Source organism: Phyllostomus discolor, chromosome 4 (assembly GCF_004126475.2).
Source record: "Phyllostomus discolor isolate MPI-MPIP mPhyDis1 chromosome 4, mPhyDis1.pri.v3, whole genome shotgun sequence".
Classification (NCBI taxonomy): domain Eukaryota; kingdom Metazoa; phylum Chordata; class Mammalia; order Chiroptera; family Phyllostomidae; genus Phyllostomus; species Phyllostomus discolor.
The window spans coordinates 117554322-117578226 of NC_040906.2; the positions used below are offsets into that span (position 1 = coordinate 117554322).

General features: G+C 38.0%; 1 protein-coding gene across 3 annotated transcripts in view; it reads right to left on the minus strand.

Annotated features, from left to right (window-relative positions):
• The window catches only part of SUPT3H (SPT3 homolog, SAGA and STAGA complex component), a 472076-nt gene that overhangs the window by 107758 nt on the left and 340413 nt on the right, over positions 1-23905 (minus strand). The gene's annotated exons all lie outside the window — the stretch shown is intronic.

Here is a 23905-nt window from a genome sequence, read left to right on the forward strand (position 1 = left end):
CTAATGGTACACTAGTTTCAGCTCAACACAGAAAAGTTTTAGATGGGGTAGTGGGAGGTAAGTCAAAATTTACTAACTACTGTGGTTCCTTCTAAGACCACTGAGCACTTTTTCCCTTCTCTCTCTTCCTTGTTTCCCTGCTTCTCTCCCTTCTTTCCTTCCTAATCCCCCCACACATACTCACAAACACATACAAGCACTGACACAACCCTGGACTTCTGTTTATTTACCCCACAGTTCAAGTATCCTTTTTGAGCACATACAAGTAAAAATTATACACATATGTACATTATGTGTGTACTATATACATATATACGCACATGTGCGCATATGTAGCCCCTTGTGTTTGGATACAAAACATTATGGTCCTTAAGGACACATTACTGGGTGAATTTTTATGCACTTAGGAGTACTTTCTGATATGTGACTGAATGATGTAGTTTTGTCCTTTTTAAATGTAACCAACACATCATTTTTTTTTGGTTAATAGAAAACATGAAGGAGGGAGAATTTATGTGTTTTGAACATAACAAATTAGTTACTAACATGTTTATTAAAACTTCTTATACTGATAACACTCTATTATGTATATTTGTCTGTCTGTCTGTCTGAGTTTGACTGACTATACTAGGAACCTCTCAGGCTTGAATTTCTAGCTTCTAGAAAATGTCTGACATAGGGTAAATAAATAATAAAACATTCATGGAATGAACAGATGCTACCATTCTAGTCTACAATCAGGGCAAACGAATGTCACCATAATGCAGCCAGTCCTTGATTATCCAGCATTACCACTGGCCCTCTTTACTGCTCTCCAGCTAGGCAACCTCATCTACCCAACCCGTACCAGACAGAAAGGGCTTAGATAACTACCAAAAAAGACAGGAAGTTCCTAACGGGATTCTTAAGACTCACTTTTCTTCTACCAAGTTGAATAATCAAGATTTGACTTTTATATATATGCTTAGATAGTTGATGTTCCTGCAACAAGTATTTCTAGAAATGCAAGTTGGAAACACTTATCCTAAGATGTTAAGGTTGCGAAGTTGCCAACTTTAACTGAGGTGTGTAGCTACTTGGAAGATTCTGAACTGCAACACCTACCATCGGAGTACATTTAAGTTATTACAGTCTGCTTCATTCCTTTTAGACATTCTCTTTTCTTTATCAAGCATCTTAGTTTGATTTCAATTCCTCCATCACCTAAGCAGTAACCTTAGACCTCAGAACTCCATGAAGCTGGCCCTAGGGTGTGCAGGAAACCATTTACTAAGTGCCTAGGACACAGCAAACAGCGCAAAGCAGTTGACACAACAGCAAAGATTTATAGGCAGTACAAAATGATGGCGTATTAGAGCTAGAGGGCAGCTTAAAGTTCATCTTGTTCAATCCCTCTCATTTTAAAGATAAGGAAATTAAAGTTCAGAGAGAAGTGATTTTCCAAAAATGAGCAAGTCAGAAGTCAAGGACTACTAATTCCTGAGCTAGCCTATTTGCATTATAAGAAGCTGTTTCCAACCTGTAGTACTTTTTACCTATGCTGTGAACTCTATATATTCTCTTACTAAAACAAACCACGTAGACCCTCTAATTAACATGCTCAAACTGGTCATGAAAATAAAATTAGGGGGCCCTGCATCAGCAAATAAGACGCAACCTGGAGTTAATGTTGCGCAGTTGCACAGGTTGCAATGCACCTGACAGTGCACGGGTGTGCTATAGATGAATCACAGGTGTGTAGAGATGCTGCTTCTCCTCAACTTTTTGGATGCCACACAAGGTGAGGTGTAGAACCCCTGAGGCCGGTATCTGGCTACAAGTTGCCTTGTCCATTTACCTTGGTGTGGCATAAAAATATTATCATTTTCTATGTGAGCAATAACCTGAAAAAGCATTCACACTCCTCAGAGTGCGGTCAAGTAAGCTCAATGTCAAATCAGAACCTGGCATGTGAGGATGATGAGGATGATGCCTCTCTCTTCCCCAGGAATTGTGTCAACAACCAAAAGAAAGACAAATTTGACCTTATAAAAGAATTGAAATCATTCAGCATCTGACTATATCCTTACACTATCACCTTAAATCCTGGGAAAGGGAGTAAATACCTAACCTACATGGACTCCATGTTCTTTAAAAACAGTAACTATATTTTGCTTCTATAATCTCAGTATTGGCCAATGTTTACCTTGGATCTACCTGTGCCTCAGTAAATGTTTGCTGGCTAGCTGAGTGACTGAGCAGATGGACCGATGGATTGAGGCAAAAAAAATGCATATAAATTCTTGTTGGCTGATCTAAAATCAGAAACTGTAATGTCTGTAATCATATTGTATGAATTCCAGAGAGCGTAGGCAGCCTTTTTAAGTCAAAGACCCATAAAAATCAAGACACTGGCCAACTATTAAAAAAATTTAGTTTTTATTTCTGTGTTGTCCTAATTCCACTTTCCCTTCTGCTCTATTTAGATGACCCATCCCAATCCACATCAAAATGCACATTGGTTGTCTTTCCTATTCCTGCTACAGCAAGAAAAAAAAAAGATCTCTGGAAAAAGATGCAAGGGGTAAAAATTATAAACCTAGTAAAACATCATAATCAGAACAACAATGCCTACTCTTTATAGACAGAAACATAATAAACTTTAAGATAAAGTTTTGAAAACATAAAAGAATTTTTAAAACATACAGTTCATAATGTAAAACTTCAGTCCCAAATGATCTAGTCTGAGGTGTATCACTGAATAATCAAATCACAGTAGGTTTATCATAGCTTTTATTCACACCAAACACTCAAATTACACAATGTTCTTCTGATCTCAGACAGCCACATGAATGTAAGGTCATCTCAGGATTAGTCATGCTCTTGTATCTGCAAGTCCAGTTCGGCTCCTGCTTCATCTGTCAGCTCTACCAACCCCTTGGCTTCTCTGGCTATCAGCAGCGCTCATGAACACTCATAAAAATATGCCACATTCTCAGGCTTTTCTGAAATTGAACCTCACTAGTTATTACCATACAGCAAAGTATTATTACCATATAGGGGCATGTGTGGAAAAATTACTTTTGAAAGAATCAGTCCTAAAACTTTCCAAACACTCAACAATATTTTAAAAATTAATTGGAATGGCTCTTAAAAATGTAAAGGAGAACAGTAATACTTAATTGTCACTCATCTCACTACCAAGAAGTTACAGCTTTTTCTAGTTATTATAAAACAAATGTAGAAGGCAGAATTCTGTGCCAGATGAACTCATTTTTGGGCCTCACGTAAATGAAAACAGGGAAGCAAATATCCCTACAGATGCAGTACCAAGTGTAATTTGCGTGTTTGTTTCATCTTGAACACAGCAGACTCTCAGTACATATTTGTTAATTTAAATTTTCAGTAAAAAGTTTTGATTTCAACTAACGTAAAATTGGTTGTGTCTTTGAAAAATAACTTCGTCAGTGACAGTCCTCACTTGCCCCTGGCTACCCCAGTTTGTGGTGCGAGGCTGGATCACTTAGGCAGCATGAAGCTTCACTTACATTCCCCACATGCTCTCGCTGAAGCATGTTGTAAAGGTTATAGAAGCTATGTGCTGGCGTATCTCTTGGCAGCTTGTCGAGATGTATGACATTTATCTTTCTTCAGCAATGCAGAATCATATAACTTTTGAACCAAGATGAAAGTTTATCTTCTCTCACTCCCATGTCCGATTTTTTTTAAAACCTTATTTTGATTACTCTTAGAAGTCTTACATTTGAAATGCAAAGTCCTTTCTGTATGGAAAAGGCAAAATGCCAATGGTAACCTACCAACTTTCATGTTAGGCAGAAATTGGGTTCTGAACTTGAAAACTTCAAATGCAGCAGTGGGCAGCAGCACCCCGCAACGTGACAGCATGTGAATGGAACATGGAATGTTGTATGTGTTCGTTATGCTGTGGTCCATTGACAGAAGGATACTAACAGATCAGTGATCTTGAATGCTGAACAAACTTAGAAACCACATCCCCAACTACTGTAAATAGGGAAACTGAGGCCCAGAAAGGTTAAAGGGTTTACTTAGGTTGTTGCAGAGGCCAACTGGTAATCAGGTGGGCACTTGTTTTGCTGGCTGAGTCAGTTTGTAATTTAGAGGTTCCCCTGTACAAGAGTCAGGTAAGCCTCCCTAACAACATCCGGCAGACAGTCCCTGACTTTGTGACCACTGCAGAGCTCCCCATTTTGGGGCCTGGGGTACTGCAACAGGTTTCTAGCTGGCTCATTCCAAATTTTTAATACTCCCTACCCATCTGGGTACAACTTCAAATAAAAACAGAGAAAAGGCCTCGGCACACAGCAAGACCTTACCATAGTAGGCCCTCTTCTATCCCCACACCACTCGACTCTCTGCATCATAAACTGAAGTGAATGGCTCTCAGCTCATCACTGCATCAACCTCAAGTTCAAATGCCTGGCTTGCAAATGCAGACATCAGCTGGCCCATTCTATGTAGACAGACATTATTCTCACTAAAATGTGACATTCTTTGCTGTCTTCCTGTCCTCCTCTGTCACATCCCTCATTGCTGTCCCCTGCCCCACCTTCATCAGTGAGCTGGCCATTCCCTCCCCCATCCACAGGGCAATCCAAGGCATTCCCTTTCAGGGTAAGCACCACCACCTCCTCTAGAAAGTTTTCCCTGAAGATCCCATGGGTGCCATTATTTCTCCCTTCTGAAACATATTCGTCCTTCTGGATAGTATTAGTCTCCTGCACTTCTCTACATGTGCTACTTTTGTCTCTCCTAAAAAAATTACAGCTGTGAGAATTATTAACTGAAAAAGCAATTTATGAATTAGCATGTACGTACTTTTATCCCAATTATGTTTAAACAGACACACCACACATGAATGTGCAAGTGTCAAGAAGCATATACATTATACTTTTAACAGTATTTACCTCTGGGAGTAGCACTCTAGGAAACTTACTTTTGCAGAACAAGTCAAGAGGCAGAAAATCACTGAGAAAAGCACAGTCTTGGATAGATGTTCAGAGAAAAAAAGAATATAAATAATGATTATGTTACCGCAATATTTAGGGAGTCAGCTCAGAGTCTTGATTGATGTAATCTTCAAACCAAAAGTTTAAGTTTGATCCAGAATTTTCTCTGAATTATATAATTGAATAAAAATACAGTATATTGTCTATTTTGTAGCCTAAACAGTAAAAGTTCCCATCAGTGCTAATTCATTCTCCCAGAGTGATTTTCATAATACACCAATTTTATGTGTCCCAGCTAATAAGTATGTATTAGAGTAGTCATATGAAGTTTCCTCAAGAAATAGCTGTAGAGTCTAGGAGAACATTCAAGGGATTTAAAAGGAATTTTGTGCTAAAAATAAGTGAGTAATTCTCAGCATTACAAAGCATCAGTGATTAAGAAATACACAAAAGGATATTTGTGAAATTGGTTTATAATAGAAATGTTTCAAACTGTTGGATTTTTTGGTCTATATTAATCAATGTGACTATAGAAGTTTTTCTTTTCTCTGTATTTTAAACTATCAAGAATGAGCATAAATTGGTTGCATCAGGAAAATAGTTGCTATTAAAATCAAAATAGTACATTTAAAATTGGATTAATATCTGTTTAAAATTTTTAAATATGAATTTACTAAGCTAGTAGTGGGGAAAATTATATGAAATAAGATATTTCTTGTCATGGGATAAAGTGTGTGCTAAGAAAAGTATCATTTTTTTCAATAACCTAGTATCATACCACCTAATGCAATGTTTAGTTGTAAATCCTCAGGTGGTATTAGTACTAATTTTTATCAATATTTACCTGACACTGTAAACATACTCTGCAATAATCAAGCAGGTAAATAATATAAAAAGCTATACAAGTTTCTGCCCAGACTAGTTCTTTAAGGTAACAGAAGGCTGACATCTTTTTTATTTTCCTAATTGAGGATGCTGTAATCCTTTTTTTGTGGTTTTGATTTGGCTGTATATCTAAAAGCGAACATCTTAGGTCAGTATGTGTAAGCTCTTTAGGTATCTGAATAACATTCCTAAAAATTCTCCCAGGGCTATGTAGTATCCAGATGAGCTCAGATGGCTTTAGAGTCTAGCAAATAATCAAAGGGTACAGTTAAATTAGGGTAAAACTTTACAATACTGCCTGAAAAATGTGTATATAAAGCCACCATTACACAAAATTCATGTTATACTCTTTATTTTCGAGTTAGACCTGCAGACCTTTTCATTTTGTTTTAGCCAAGACCAAATGCTCAAGTGGTGTAACACGCATATCCAATGGAGGCTGGCTCCACTTAGGTAGGGGGAAGGTCTGGCACCTTTAAAATAAAATTCTGTAACAGGGGAAGCCTATCAGTGCAGGCTGGATGGCTCTGACCGTCCTCCTCAGGGATGCATGCCCACTGTCTGCACAGGACAAGGGAGAGCCCCGCTGGGAACCCCTCTGTGTTGCCGCCATGTGGCTCATCAGGATTTTTTCAATAAGGATTTTTTCCCTTTGAAAATAAACTTGTTATCTTAGATTACTTCAACAATTAATTCCTTAAGCAAGTTCCATCAGCTCCGCCTTTAAAATATGTCTGGAATAAACCACGTTCAGCACCTTCCACCTTCACTGCTGTCACTCTGGTCCAAGCCATCATTATCATCACTCCCCTGGGTTTCTGAAATAATCTCCTAGGACGTCTTCCTGCTTCCACTCTTCCTCTTCTGCTACCCAACTCTTGCCAGTCATTCACCACACACTGGCTACTGTATCTTTTAAAAGATGAAGACTGAACCATACCATTCAGGATCAAAACTTCCAACAGTTTTCCCTCACGTGCAGAATAAAACCCCCAATCTTCAGAATGGCCCATGAAGCCCCACATAATCTACGATCTAGTGCCCAGTTATCAGTCTGATCTCATCTCTCACTCCCTCTCTCACTCCCTCCACTCCAGCCACACTGGTCTACCCTTATGTTTCTTGAAAATGTCGAATGCTTTCCTACCCCAGGGCCTTTGCATTTGCCATACCTGTGTCCAGAATATCTTAATCCCACATCACCTTGGCTTGTTCCCCCACTTCCTTCAGGGCTCTGTTCAAAGGTCACTTTTTCAGAGAAGCTTTTTATGATTACTTTATATAAAATAGCAACTCCCCCCAAATCACTCTTCATCTCTACCCTGCTTCATTTTTCTTCACAGTTCTACCATCTGCCACAATAATGTTAGGTATTTATTTGTTTATTGTCTATTTCTGTCCAAGTAGAATATAAGCTCCTTGATGGCAGAGACTATGCCTACTTTATACACTGCTAAATCCCCAAAGCCTTTACAGAGCTTAACACATAGTATGCATTTTACAAGTACTAGTGGAATGAATCCATTTACTTTTCCCCTACACCCTATACATAGAAAAGTGAATACCTCTAAGGCAGGGTTTCTAAATCTTGACATTAGTGACATTTTGGGTTCAAGAATTCTTGTTGTGGGACTGTCCTGAGCATTGGAGAGAAATGCTGAGCAGCACAGCTTCCCTGAGCTCTACCCACTGGATGCCGATAGCATCTGCCCACTATTCCCTGCGTTGTGAAAACCAAAAATGTCTCCAAATGTCCCCTGGTGGGGGGGGGGGCAAAAATCATGCCCAAAGGAGAACCGCGAATCTGAGGGGAAGGGGGCCAACACGGGGAGACTCTGTGCTGCGTGCCAGGCACCACGCTTGGCCCTTCACATCGTCTCTCTGAATTCTTCCAAATGAGACTCAGTTGAAGGAAAATAATGCAGATAGGATTCCTATTTTTAAAATGAAGGAGCTATGGCTCAGATAGAGTGGGTCACTTGTCTAAGGTTGCTAAGGAAGTAAGGTATGCTGCGACATGAAACCAGGTCTGTCCTGCTGCAAAGTCTATGCTCTTTTCACGATGAACCCTCATAAATGAAAGTGACAAAGGCAGGGATACTTTGATAGAAGTGAGGGAAGGGGACTTAGAGTCCTTCAACTTTCTTTCCCCTTTGAAAGGTATTTCTCACTGAAATACCAAAAACTACAGGACAAAATTTGAAAACCATAGGGCTATCCCATGCTGCCTGCCCTTCGAGGAATAAGCACCGTGCCTGTCTTTGTATCTGGTTTCAGAACCGAGGCCATTTCACAGGTGAGACTCATAGTATAATCACGATACTAAAGGAACAACTAATCCCCACACATTAGTCACAGTGACCTTTAAAAATGCAATCATGGCGTGTCATTTCTATCAAATCCTTCCTTGAATCTCATGTCACGGTCTGTTGCAAAAAATGACGGGCTTATCTGTGGAGCATGTATGAAAGAGTGCTCCTAACACGTGGCCCACAACAGATGTTGCTACTTCCAATCCTCCTGAGCCAGCGTCATAAGACTTGCCCTCACCTCTCATCAGAATCCTGCCCCCATCTGAATGCTGCGCCACTGCTGCCAGAAATGTTGAGGAGTTGTAGAGATAACTGGCTCCAGGGTGGATCAGAATGACAGTTTACAGCCTTCATTACCTATAATTTATGTTGATGGTTTCAATCTCTCAGTTTACAACATATTTAAAAAATTGGCTTTTCATATATTGAGCCTTAAGTATTCTAAGAAGGTACCCTAGTAAGATGGCTGTATTATTCACTTAGAAATTTTTAATTGAAGGAAAATACAGCTGTAAACAAACTCTGAAAAAGATGGGGATGTAAAAAAAAATGTTCAACAGTAAATCTGAATCACACATGCTTTAAAAATCCCAAAGGAAGAAAGATGAAATTATGAAAAGATGAACAATGAAGTCTATTACATTACGCACCACTGAAGAAATGAAGTCACTAGTCTAGAAAAAATTCTCAAGGGCATATATTAGAAAGGAAAAAATAGGCTTTTACAACTGGACACCATCTGGGTTAAGATTAGAAACAAAACAAACCAAATTAAATTGTTTACTCCCCTAAAGAGAATGCTCTTAATCATTTTAAAGCTGACGTTTCTTTTCTCATAATTGGCTGAGTTGTTTTCATGAGTCAGAAATGAGCAAGTTCATCAATAGAAATCTGCACAGACACTGATCTAGCTGAAAGCACGAGTTAGCACAAAACAAAAGGAAGAAAATCATTTCCTGAGCATGCCAAAATTTAATCACTGGAAAAAAAAAAACCCAGAAGCAGATTTGACCAAATATGACTATAGTGTGAACACAATAGAGAATAATGAGATACAATTGCTATCCTAATTGCTTTGTTTCAAATCTAATAAATGCAAATTCCTGCTTAACAGAGGAAAGCAGAAATGTCTACACATTCAGAAATTTAATAATGTCTATTTTCAAATCTTATCTTTAAAAGTCTACCTAATTTAAAGATAAACAAAAACAGAAATCATCTTTAAAATAACTGTGGGTTCAGAATCTTTGCAAGATAAAGACCTGCAGAAACTTATCTCCTAAAAGAACTCTGGATCTACTTAAATTTAGTATTTCAAAGTAGCCTGAATATTATGACAGCCTCTTGGGCTTCAAAGAATGTAGAATAGCAAAATCCCCTGGAATCATAAATGCAAAACCTATAATTATGGTTATTTAACAAAATGGTTTCTGTTAAGATATTTGATGATGAAACTCCCATCCTCAGATGTCAGTGCCCAAATTTTAATCGGCCTTTACTCATGAGTAAATGCATTATAACTGTTATTTGATTAAATGTCAGTGGCCATTAGGCCCAGTTCTTAAGAAAGAAGGCTTAATGAAGGCACGCCACAGAGGGTGTGGAATGGATTACAAAGAAAGATGAAGAAAGGAGAACTGTTTTAATAACTTGGTGATGTGATGCAGTGTTTCACCTCAAATACGGTAACCACAAAAACTTTAAAGAAGCACAGGACAACTTTGGCAGCAAGAAGAAGGGAAGATCAGAGGTGGTAAAATGGGTGAAGTCAAGTAAGGAGCGATCACAGCCCAGGACAGCGGCATCTTTGAGTTTTATGGGTACTGCCTTGTTGTTCTTCTCAGCAACTCTGTATGACGGGAAGATCAGCTATTGTCACCATCTCCACGCAACAGATGAGGACACTGAAGCTCGCTGACTCTCTGTGGTTTTTAAAAATCTTATTTTAAGATAGATTTATAGAAAATGTGCAAAAATAGTACAGGGAGTTCCTATACACTGTTCGCCCAGCCTCACCACCTCAAACACTCCTTATCCCTTCTGACCTCAGGAGCCAAGCAGGGTCAGGCGTGTTTAGTGCGGTCCTTGGATGAGACTTCCTGTGGCTTTTCTTCAAGGTAAGACATACTGCTAGAAAGATTTAAGATTATTACTCCAAAACCAATGCCCTTTCTACTATTTCACTGACTCCTGTAACAAAACTCCTTACTCAAATATAAAATTTTCTATGTGGATATAGCTGGAATAACCCAAGTATATTTTACCCGAGTAAAATTAACCAGAGTTCAACTAGACATTACTAATTTGTGTTACAACTTTAGAGACCTATGAGTCTTGCAGTACTCTAAAAAAATTTTATCTGAAATGAGTTTCAATTGCTCTGAAAAGAAACAGGCTTAGTTTTTAAAGAAATCAAAGCTCAAAAAATTGAGCTATATGTAGTTTTAATAAGATCTAGAAATGCATCCTAACACGATTAAGTTATTTAATAAGATACAAGTGGACACATGTTACAGAATCATCTTACATAGTGCCTTCTGAAGATACACACTACATTTTCTGAGTTTTTTTTTTTTTTTAAACTGGGGGATAGCAGTCAATGTTAGATAGTCCCATAACTTGATCTCTCATATATGCTGTCATTTCTTTGACTAGTTCTGATTGTAGTCATTATGATATGATTGAATATAAATTTAATTCCATTTGTATGTATATCTATAGGAATTTGGTCATGCTGTACACTTTATAAAGAATAGTTTTTGAAGGATAGCTACAATTTTTAAAAATATTTTATTTATTTATTTTTAGACAGAAGGGAAGGGAGGGAGGAAAAGAGGGAGAGACACATCAATGTGTGGTTGTTTCTCACATGGCCCCCACTGGGGACCTGGCTTGCAACCCAGGCATGTGCCCTGACTGGGAATCGAACCAGCAACCCTTTGGTTCGCAGGCCAAGACTCAATCCACTGAGCCACACCAGCCAGGGCAGATAGCTACTATTTCTTAAAGACACAGGTGCTGGCCATTGAACTAGGTACATTACATGCCATCACAAATCTTTCCCAACAGTTCTAAGTTCTAAGTTACTGTCTGTTAAGGGTTGTGAGATTCAAAAATGTTAAGTAACTTGTCTAAGGTAACAAGGATGCTGTGGACAAAATAAGGAATCAAACTGTGATTTAGTGTCTGCCTGTCTGATCCCAAAGCTGATGCTCTATCATAATACTGTCTAGACGAAAGAGAGTATCAGAAAGAAGACAGGCATACCCCAGTTTGGTAGAAGATTAAAAAAAAGCCTTTCTATAATGAAGACTTTATAATCTTTTGTGATGACTGACATCCATGATTAGAAAAATGATGCCAAGGGAACATATGTTGTTCATTGGCTAAACACTCTGAGAATATGTACAATGTGCATGTTGTTAGTTGGTAGCTTTTAAATGACAGCACATTATTGTGACAAGCATGGTCTCATATATCTGAGTAGGTCAGCCCCTTCCAAAGAAGGCTCCACTGGAGAGGAGCAGGGTGAGGGGGGGAGTGGGAAGAACCGAGTTAAGTTGGCCAGTCAGAGCAGTCCGATAACACTGATTATCACTGGAGCAACAGGTTTCGAAACCAGATTGTCCAAACATTGCTGGTGATTCAGCAACACTAAAATGAATGATGAAAACCTACATAATGAAAATATGACCTTGTCAAAATAATGAATTAAGATTCTTTATAGTGCAAAAGCCATCCTCTTAGAATTCTTTATATTGATGCTTTATTGGTACATTTACAATATAATGAAATAAACTACAATTTGATTATATAGCTGTTAAGACTATTCCTACTGTACCACATCAGGTATTCCATAAGTACAGTTAAATGAAGCATGCCCTATTACTCTGCATACCCTCCTTTGCATGGTGTTCTTTTAGCAGGCTAAAAGACACTACCCAGATGGTACTTATTTGCTATAGCACAGTATTTTAATTTCTTAAGCAGCAGGGTTGATATTTTGATTTTAAAGAATCTCAAATCTAAAATCAAATCCTTTCTCTTATTTTTCCCCTGGAATTTAAGGGGCAGGAAACATACTCATAAATGCTGAATGATCTCTTCAACCTTTTGATGTTTATTAAGTTTTGATAAACAAAAATTTAAATTAATGAGACTTAGGCTGAAACATATTAAGACATTAAGACTCATCCTGTGGCTATAATAGTTCTTTGAAAATCATAGGCTGCATGACAAAATACTCCTTCAATATTAAGAAAAAGGCTTAACTCAACAATTACCTGGAAAAGCATGAACAAGGGAGAAATATCAGTGTGCTATGCTAAAGGGCTTAGCCTTGGGAACATGGAGCTCTGGAACTGACAGTGAGAATCCACACAGAAGCCTGTGTTAGAGGGCTTGGACTAGCCAGCTCTACAGCTTCCTTGACACATTAAACACGATGAGTTCACACGACAGATAATAATTATCTACTCACGATGTGGCACAAAGAAAGTTTCACAACTTATGAGTTCATTTACTGGCATAAACCAGAAACAGACTGTACGAGAGAACCTAGATTTCTACTAGCACAAGGCAAAGCAGAATCCAATCACTGCCAAGTAGACTGGAACTACCAAATGCCTGCCACTTGTGACTGCTAACTGAAACAATTTTTATATCAGACCAGGTCTACTCTAAGACACTAATTACTTTCTAGAAGTATATTACTCTCAATTTTATCAACCTAGGGGGTTCATTTACAGATTTTACTAGTTAAAATATTTTGGCTGCATACAATAGCACCCCAAATTACAGTTGCTTGAGCAAGGTATGTTTATCTTTCCCTCATATAAATGAATTCTGGAGACAAGTAATTCAGGCTTGACATAACCACTTGACGAAGTCAGGAAGCCCTCAGTCTCCTCCAGCTTCTACCCTGATATTTCTAAGTTGTTGCTACACTCCCATTTTAAAAAGTTGTTTACTTCCTGTCACACCCCCCTCATTTGAGATATAACTGACATATCAAGTTGTGTAGGCTTTGTCTTTGACTTCATGATTCCGAACGGCTTCTAGACCTCCAGATATCACAGCTACATAAAGCAATCAAATAGAAGAAAATAGATGTACCCTTTTACTGTACTAGAAGTAATATTAAGTCCAACTGAACATTTATACTTATATTTCTTTGGCCACAACTCAGTCATATGACCAAACCAAGCTGCAAGGTAAGAAGAGAAATGTGGCATTTTGTCTGGATGGCAAATTATACAGCTAAATGTCAGAGTTTTGTCACTAAGGAGGAAGGAGAGGATGGATGTTGGGTGGGAAGTAGCTGTTTCTGTCATGTTGGTGTGTGGTTGAAGTCATTACATTTACGTGATCTATCATACTGATTTCTAGACCTGATTTTTATCTGTCAGAGGAGCCTCAAATGAGCTCAAGAGAGCACTCTGCCATCACACTCAACAACATTTAAAAAATGCAATTTATTTTATATGTCTTTTAACTTCATGGCATGCTTTCAGGGGATAAGGAGAGGACAACATTAAGTCAAACAAATAACTAATAATATTATCTAAACTCCAGAAAGATTGAGACTCTCTAGGAAGAAATAGGTTTAATTGCATTTAATTTACTTAGACATTTTGTTAGAATAACCACACCTCAACAAAGGTGAGTGATATGAAAAGGGTTTGACAAATGATTCACTCTAACATATGCTTAAATGCTTTGCCATTTGAAATCTACACATTTTACAGAAATGCTGGCTGGCTGGATAGCATCATTGCTTTTGACCTGTTTTAACCCTTTCCTGGAATCCTAGATATAGCCAATATAAAGCCATTGATCTCGAACTTCACCAAAGACAGAAAAGATGACTGAAGCAGAGTGGGGGTAGTGAGGGTTGAAGTACTCCTGAGAGTCATGAACTTGAAAGTAATACACAGTATCTTCCAAGCTAGATGTAAATACATGCAGCATGACTTTTAATGAAGAGGCACACCATAATGTGTGAAAAATATAGCTTCAGTTTTTTAAAGATACTGCAAAGAAGTAAACATTGCATACTTCTCAAGAGGTTCTACATTTATGCTCTGTTTTACTTTGATGAGAAAGATACCAACAAAAAGCAAACAAGATGACATTCAAGATACATTTGAAAAAGACTAGATAGGGTACATTACAGGGTTAATACAGTTTCAACCAACTGCCATGTATTCTAAATCAACAGGGCAGAATAGTAATGACCAACTTTTAATCACGATCTAAAGCTCTGCAATATTCTTACAGCATACCAAGAGACATTCTATACCACCGGAAAAAGGATGGAGTGGTTAGTGAAGAGAATGCTGATCTGGAATTAGAAGACCTGCACTTCAGGGCTTATTTTGCCTCTAACATAAGATGGGAATCTCCAGGTTAAGTTGCTCATCTCATGGTGACTGAGCTCTCTCTTCTTGAATACAACTTTTATATTCTGTGCTTTTGTGTGTATCCTGATCTTCAGGAAGTCCTGAAATCTTCAGAAATGTTTCAGAGTCATAGGTCATAAGATTTAAGAGATCAGACAATCTATTCAATTTCACACTGGAATACAGTCTTAATCTATTTGCAATGATTCCTATACAGAAGGAATATCACTGGAAGAAGCCACCGGTTCTTAACTTCTGGCAAACAGATATTTTGAAACTGTAAAGGAGTGTGTGTACCACTTCACCTACAGCAATGGGGCAGCTATTCAATCTACTGCATCAGCTTTCCTCATGCCTCCCATGCCTCACACAGAAGGGCACTGGATTTAGGGAGTCAGGAGGCCTTATGATACAGATCATGACAGAGAGGCTGTGGCATTTATAAGAATCTGCACTTTTATAATAGATGGAGAAAGGAAAAAGAATTCCAGGTATTATCTTTTAGGCCAGTTAAAGGTTAGGAAGAACACTACCACTGTGGCTTCAAATAACTCCTCCTCCAGATGCTCTTACTGCAGTAAATCAAATCCTGTACAGGAAACCTAAGAAGATGTACTGCTGAACTTCACAAAAAGAACAAACTATTATGCGATTCATACAAATGCTAAATATGAAATCCGTCTTTTAAAAATGAATAATATACACTCTAAAAGCTATTAGAAAACAGTTTTTTTAAGAAAAGTATATCTAAGAGGCTGTAATAGTCAAAGGCATATAAATGTTCTTTCAAAACAAAACCAAAAATGTTTGGGTTACATAAACATACATGAGCAGAAGACAAGGCAAACCTCATAAACAAATAATATCAGTTATTGGTAAATCACCAAGCTTAGTACTTTTTAACTGTCCCAGTCTATACAGAGTCACTTGTCAGGTACAACTAGATATTCTACAGTACAAGAAAAGTCTTGGCATTTTGATTACAAGGAAATAATAATGAGGCTTAAAAAATGTAGGTACATTTAGCACACATGTTTTAACCCTCCTCTAAGAATGATAATATCTATTTTTCAACAGCCAATAAAGGCAGCAGGCACCTTCAGTAGGTAGGGATTGTAGACATGCCTTTACACATTTCTTAAGAGAAGTTTGTTATCCTATACCATCAGCAGAAGAAAGAAAAAAACCCTAGCATGTCCCTAATAAAAAGAAATCAGATTTGGTATGCTTGTGATACTTCAAAGGATGCATTATGTGGAAAAACAAAATAAACATTTAACCTGGCAAATCAAAATGGATTTGGAGTTTCTACATATTTGGCAGACAGGCAGAATTAAATTCAAGTAAAGTATGCAGAGAGACTAATATAGTATTTAAATATTTGCTTAAGTGATATAGTATTTAAAACAACATATTTGAAGAAATGTTTTTGTTGAAATGTTTTATGGTTTCAGTAGGACAGTTTTAACAGAAAAGGCTTAACTGAAGAACATTTTACTTTTTTGTCATTCTGCAAACTTTAGTGTTGATTCTTTTTAAATATTTACCCTTTCAATAGCCATTCTCCTTTAAGTCTAAGATAACTGTACAGTAGCCTCTGTATCTTTTGAAAGGAAATTAGTTTTAGGTTACAAAACTCACTTTTGAAGTAGAATGTTTTGAAGCAGAGAGTCTCAAAATCAACTCCAGTACATATGTGCACATGCTCTGATGATGACCAACTGGATGCATGTCTGCTGCAGCCGCAGCTACAGCGCTGCCTGCCTTCTCTCGCTGCTCACTGCGAAGTCACCCCACAACCCCCTCACTAGAGTGGCACAGCACAGCCCTGCCTTCCAGCCACACTGCCAGGCCCAGCCCTGGACACCAGTGCAAGCTGTGTCAGAGGCCCTTTTCTGAGATTTAAGATTGGTGATACAGGGAGTTGAGTCTGTCTCTCTCCAGGTGATGAGGCTAAACTGGGAGCACCTGCTGATGGCATGCTATCCACCAAGTGAAAAACATAGCTCAACAGGGAGAGAAAAATGAAGCCTACATTGAGAGAGAAGCACAGGTCAGAAACAGTGATAAAATAACTGAGTTCACTGGTGTCTGAGCTGCAGTTCCATTCTTGGGCTGCTTGAAAGATACACATACTTACATGAGAAATATGTCTGTGTGTAAAGTATCTTTTAAACAATGTATCAAACAGATTATAAGTGAATTTATAAATTTAGCTTATCTGTCATCCCTAGTCTCTGAATGAATCCATGAGTTTTATACAGTCTGTGTACCAGTCACAGAAAGAACAGCGGTAACTCCTATTGAAGTGTAACTCCTATGACAACTTTGTATGATCATCCTAGGGAGCACAGACTGACCTCTTTCCTGTATGTAAGCAACACTTTTATTTAATGGTACATTGAATTAATATATATCTTTAATTAACCATCAGGATATTGCCAGTAGCTGGACATAAATTATATAAAAGCCTAAACACAACAATCACTGAGTCCTGTACTCAGCAGGAAATATGACCATCCTAAATAACCTTACTAGAAAACAGGCAGAGATGCCAAATTTTTATTAATACTAGTCTCTAATACCAGTTTTTTGCTTCCAGAGAAAATAAGCCTGATAAAAGAGTTTCTAGAGGTGACAAGCAGTTCTGCCTTACTGAAAATTTGTAGATGGGTAAAAAGTCACATTTAAAACTAAAATATTGCCCTAGCTGGTGTGACTCAGTGGACTGAGTGCAGGCCTGAGAACTAAAGGGTCACAGATTCAATTCCCAGTGAGGGCACACGCCTGGGTTGTGGTCCAGGCCCTGAGTAGGGGGTGTGTGAGAGGCAACCACACACTGATGTTTCTCTACCTCTCTTTCTCTTTCCCTTCCCCTCTCTCTAAAAATAAATAAATAAAATCTTAAAAAAATAAATAAAAATTTAAAAAATAAAACTAAAATATAGAATCCTCCAACTTATAAATATACTATATTCTAAAAGTCTTAAATTCAGAATGCATCTTTTCATAAAAATACTATCTTAAATGTTGCTTAGGGTCCCAAGTATTCTACAACAACCTCTTTCAGCCATATGCAGCTGGACTATGCTCAGTTTATTTGGACATCAGAAGGGGCATAATTAATTAAGAGAATTTTATGTTCTTTCCACACGGATCAATATTATGCAAAATTATGAAAACACAAAGTTGGTGTTGGACATCTTCTCACTGAAATCTCAGCTTCCTAGTATCTCTGTGTTGAATTTTTATTCCCACAAGCACACAATAGAACATAGCACTTAATGTTGTCTACTCTTCAAATTTCTCTAAGATTTAAAGCTATTCTTCCCCTACTCCTTGCTGACCAGAATTCTTAAACAAAGTTCCTTTCACTTAATGACTAAAAGGTAAGCAATCTGTAAATAACTGAGTGTTTTGACCTTCAAGTGTTTTGTAAAAATTCTGAAAGATACAGTAATCTCTTATCAACTATGGTTTTGAAAATTGTGGATTTACAATCATGAGATTTCACATTTGTAAGACAAATATGATAAAGCTGTTATCTTTTTAAATGTGTGATTCAGTTCACAAATGACCTGAAATGGCCAAAGAAAGCAAAAATAAAGCAAAATATCTTCATCGGCCTTGAAATAAGGGAGGCTCATAACCATATACAATAAAACTCATGAAATTTCTTCAAGATAAAGTCCAGATTGAAAGAAATATGAAACTTTCCCACTACTTTCCTTTCCAAGAGAGTGCTTGGCCCCAGGAGTTCTCTTCCTAGTACTCTCATTTTGCACCCATGCCCCTGGGCAAGTCACCTGATCCCTGTACCTCAGAGTCCTCATCTGTAAAGGAGGGGACCTACTTCACTGTGGACTGTGACATGAGTTAATGCTGATGTCAGGGTTTATTTATTATTTGGGTTGTTTGGTTATATTTTTAATGTTAGGGTTTAGAACAGTGTCTGGCATGGCATGTAGTAAGTCAGTCCTGGACTCTGCTGTATTACTATTACATCTGTTTCTCTGGTGTATTACAATCTCTGGGGAGGAGGTAACTACTGTGAACACTCTCCCCTACCCCCAGGATGTTACAGAAGCTGGCCTCCAGTGTGTGGTCAAAGCATATTCACCAAATGTAAAAAACAATACTCATTTTTAAAGTTGACAAATTGAAATAAAATAAAGTTGACAAGTTGAGACAAAGAGATTTAAGTTTCCTAAGAATTTGAAAATAAACACTGAAAGATTTAAATTCAGGTAGACACTGAAATCACAAATAAAATATAATTAAAGAAAATGGGCAGGGAAGTATAAACAACAGAAGAATAAGTAAGATAAAAATATATTTGTTATGTATGTCAATAAATAGGTAAATAGGGTAATCTCATCAATTGAAAGAAATTGAAAAAAATCTTAAGATTTGGGGCAAAACACAAACTTCCACTATATGTGCTTTTAGCTGGCTACGAAAGACCAAAAGTAAAGACAGATAATGCTAGGTATTGGCAAGCCTGGCCATTAATTTGAACAAGAGTCAATGTCTACCAATGAAAGGTCCATCAATGATTTGAAAAACTTTTGAACTTCTCCTTCCTAAGGGAAGGCAACTAAATTATATGGTGGATATTAAAGGGGATATTTACAGAAGCATATTTACAGCAGTGAAAGACTTCCTTTTAATATACCTCTTGGTTTCCATTTGATTAAGTAGGAAAAAATGGGGGGTGTCCCAAATGACCTATTGGGATATAAAATAGTGAAACACCTATTTATAATTACTCTAATTAAAGAGTTAACATATTTTACAGGGACTGACACCGATACCCTCAATAACTGTGTGTGAGGAGTGAGCTGTCCTGCAGTGGAGCGCTGCTCACACACGGACAGAGGGCCGGCTGCGACGCAGTCATGCATTTATTCAGTCTGAGGGTGTTGCGATTGCTTTCACCTTACTCGGTATAGGAGGATGTCTTCTTTGTGCCAATGTACAAAAAAGGACCACTGATAATAGCATCTCTGCAATACTTTAAATAAAGATATAAAATGAACATAAAAACCCTTTATATTGCCCAAAGACTCATAGGTTATCTACAGGCAAAGTAATTAAAAGTGATATAGTCCTTAAAGACAAATGAATGTTTTTCTTGTTTGAAAGACTAGTGTTATAAATTTGCTGAACTTTTCTGTGATGATCATTGGATGTTACTAATAGATATTTTTTTAAAAAATAAAGACAATTTATTATGTGTTTATTTTTTGAACCCCTTTACAGGTAAAAGTAGTAAGAAAGTAAGTGCTTTCCAAATGATGAAGCTCTATGATTTACAGATGTTTGGGAATATTTTCCATATTATTAATTTGTCTGTTTACGTAACATGTATGTATTGAGCACCTACAATGCAGCTTCACACTGTTCTGGGTACTGGAAATACTGCAGTAAAGAAAACACAGCTCTTGCCCTCCTGAGGCTTACATTCTAGTGGAAAAAGACAGACAATAAACATATAAAAGATTGAAATGTTGAATGCTGTGAACAAAAGACAGTGGAGTAAGTGAACAGAGTAAGAGTGGACAGGAGAGATACCCTTTTTGTCTTAGTCTGTTCAGGTTGTCCTAACAAGATACCACAGACTGGGTTGTTTAACAACAGAAATTTATTTCCCACAGTCCTAGAGGCTGTAACTAGCAAGGTTCTGGTGAGGGTTCTCCTCCCGGGTTGCAGATAGCTGGCTACCTTCTAATTGTGTACTCACATGGCAAGAGAGCTCTGGGGTTTCTTCCTCTTCTTACAAAGCTAATTCCATCATGACAGCCTCACCCTTATGAACTCATCTAAAGCTAAGTATCTCCCAAAGGCCCCAATCACCAAATACCAATACATTAGAGGTTAGGGCTTCAACTTAGGTATTTGTGAGGGGGACATGATTCTGTCCATAGCACCCTTCCATTACATGCTTGGGGCAGATCTCTCTGATGATGTGATATCTGGGCAGAGATCTGAGGGAAATCAGGGGGCTAGAGAACAGCATCTGAAGAAGTCTGCAAGTGGCAATGTGCCTGTCCAGTCAGAGCTATTACTGAGAGTTGATATCTGTGGAAAGATGGAAAACTGACCTATATACAGTGTTGGGCAAAAGTAGGTTTACAGTTATTCATATGGAAAATAATACAATTATTAATAAATGAGAATAAACTCTGTTGCATGTAGTCATAGCTGTAAATTTACTTTTGCCCCAGCATGTATTTGCAACAATAAAAGTTACTAGTGCCCTTAGCAAGAGCAACTTCTGCAGGGTGATGGGGATGAAAAAGTGATTCAAGTGAGTTTGATACAATGGGAGGAGAGCAAACACAATCTTTTTCAAGAAGTTCTACTCTGAAGGACAGTAGCAGCAAGAGTTTTTTTTTAAGGCAGGGGAACTTGTGTAGGGGGACCATAGCCAGTATCAGGTATTGTGGTAGGGACTTGTGGAAGTGCTCTTTGGATGCTTCTCTTTTCTCAGAGAAACAGGAAGCAAGGTGTCAGCAGAGCAAGGGCCAGATAAGTGCAAGAGAGCTGATGAAAAAGGAGGTTTAAATGATTACCAAGGTCAGTGTGGCAATAAACACACTAGGGTTGTTCTAAAATTGCTGGGCAGCACTAAGGGCTATTTGAGGTCCTTAGTTATAAATCTGAAGTGAGACTAGCCAGCTTGATTGTGTTTTTCTCTAGTTGTGTTCCTCTACTAGGGTATAGATATAATGTAGTTATGAAATAAGCAACAAATTGGATTTTTTAAAAATATTGTATTTATTTATTTTTTTAGAGAGGGAAGGGAGGGAGAAAGAGAGAGAGAGAGAGAAACATCAATGTGTGGTTGCTGGGGGCCGTGGCCTACAACCCAGGCATGTGCCCTGACTGGGAATCAAACCTGCGATACTTTGGTTTGCAGCCCGCACTCAATCCACTGAGCTACGCTAGCCAGGGCTTAACCAATTGGATTTAATCAGAATTGGGATTTTGCTAGGGCAGCTATATAAGCATGAGCTCCCAAATTTTTTACTGATAAGGGTTTGTAATGAAAAAAACTATAGAAAGTGAAATTGCTATCAATAATGATCAGTTAAAGTATATATAAAAATCTCCCTACCTTGTCCATAAATCATTTAGAAAAAGTCACCAAATATGAGAATACTAAGTAAATTCTAATAAATCCCTAATACTAAAAATAATATCTAACAATCTGATTACTAAATAATAAAGCAACTAAAACATCTGATAGAGGCAGAAACAAACAAAACATCCAGACATTTGAAAATATATATCTCTATACTTTAAATATTCTCCTATATAAATTAGGCCAAAGGGAAATTCAAAATTGCAATTAAACAATAAACAATAGAATTGTTACATATTTTTCAAACTTTGGGCTATATCCAACTCTGGCAAAGAAGACACTCTAAAACTTGAATATTTCCATTGTTAAAGAAAACTTTTGCTATTAAAAATGAATACATTGAGTTCTGGCTAAGATAGAGGTGTAGATAGAAACCTTCGGTTTCCTTGAACAACCAAAAGGAGAATAACAACCAATCTAAAATCAATAAGCAACCAAAAGTGCCAGAAAATCAAACTGCATGGAACTCTGACAACCAAGGAATTAAAGAAAAAATCAACCACAACAGTCAGACCGGTAAGGCAGCAGACTATGCCAGCCCACTCAGAAAAACCTTGGCAAGGCGGCTGACCATGGGGTCGGGGCTGGCTGCCGAGCTCGGTGGGCTGCAAGGGAGGGGCTGACTTAAGGGGAAAACTGAGACTCAGAGCTGGCAGTGGGCTACGGAGGTTGTGGTGGTGGGAGAAACTCCCAGTCTCACAAGGGAGTCCTTTGGAAAGTGTGCGAGAAACGGGCAGGCAGATGAGCAGCACTGCTCCCTCTCTGGCCCCTCCCACACAGGGACCGCCACAGCCACAGCGTGGCCAGGAGGGTTGCCCTGCCTGGATGAACACCTAAGGCTCTGCCCCCTTACAACTTACCAGGTGTGCCAAGACAAAGAAATATGGCCCAAATGAGGGAACAGGGCAAAACCTCAGAAAGAGGAGTATGCGATGGGACATAGCTAACCTATCTGATGGAGAATTTAAAGCCCTGGTAATCAAAATGCTCACAGATCTGATTGAGCTTGGTCAAAAAATGAAAAAACAAATGAAAGATAACCAAAATGAAATAAAGCAAAATATTCAGGGAACCAACAGTGACAGGAAGGAAACCAGGACTCAAAGCAAAGATTCAAACAAAAGGAAAAAATAAAACATCCAACCAGAACAGAATGAAGAAACAAGAATTAAAAAAAAAATGAGAGGCTTAAGAACTTCCAGAACATCTTTAAACGCTCCAACATCTGAATCATAGGGGTGCCAGAAAGAGAAGAGGAAGAGGAAGAAATTGAAACCTTATTCGAAAAAAATAATAAAGGAGAACTTCCCCAATCTGGCAAAGGAAATAAACTTCCAGGAAATCCAGGAAGCCCAGAGAGTCCCAAAGAAGCTGGACCCAAAGAGGAACACACCAAGGCACATCATCATTAGGTTACCCAAGATTAAAGATAAGGAGAGGATCCCAAAAGCAGCAAAAGGAAAGGAAAGAGTTACTTACAAAGAAGTTCCCATAAGGCTATCAGCTTGCCTTTCTCCAAAGAAATCTTGCAGGCAAGAAGGGGCCAGAAAGAAGTATTCAAAGTCATGAAAGGCAAGGACCTACATCCAAGATTACTCTATCCAGCAAAGCTATCATTTAGAATGGGAGGGCAGATAAAGTGCTTCCCCGATAAGGTCAAGTTAAAGGAGTTCATCATCACCAAGCCCTTAATATATGAAATGTTAAAGAGACTTATCTAAGAAAAAGAAAATAAAAAATGTGAACAGTAAAATGACAACAAACTCACAACTATCAACAAACGAACCTAAAATAAAAGAAAAACAATGAAAACAAAAACTAAGCAAACAACCAGAACAGGAACAGAATCAGAGAAATGGACATCACATGGAGGGGTTTCGGTGGGAAGGGGAAAGGGAGGAATAGGGGTTAAGGTACAGGGACATAATTGGTAGGTATAAAATAGATGGGGAGAGATAAAAATGGTATAGAAAACAGAAGACTCAAAGAACTTATATGTACAACCCATGGACATGAACTAAGGAGGGGGGATACTGGAGGGTGGGGGGGCAGGGCAGAGGGGGGACAAAAGGGGTAAAATTAGGAAAACTGTAATAACGTAATCAATAAAAATACTTTATAAAATGAACACATTAATTAAAAATGTCTTTGTTCAATTATTTCCTTATGATAATATCTAGAAATGCAATTTCT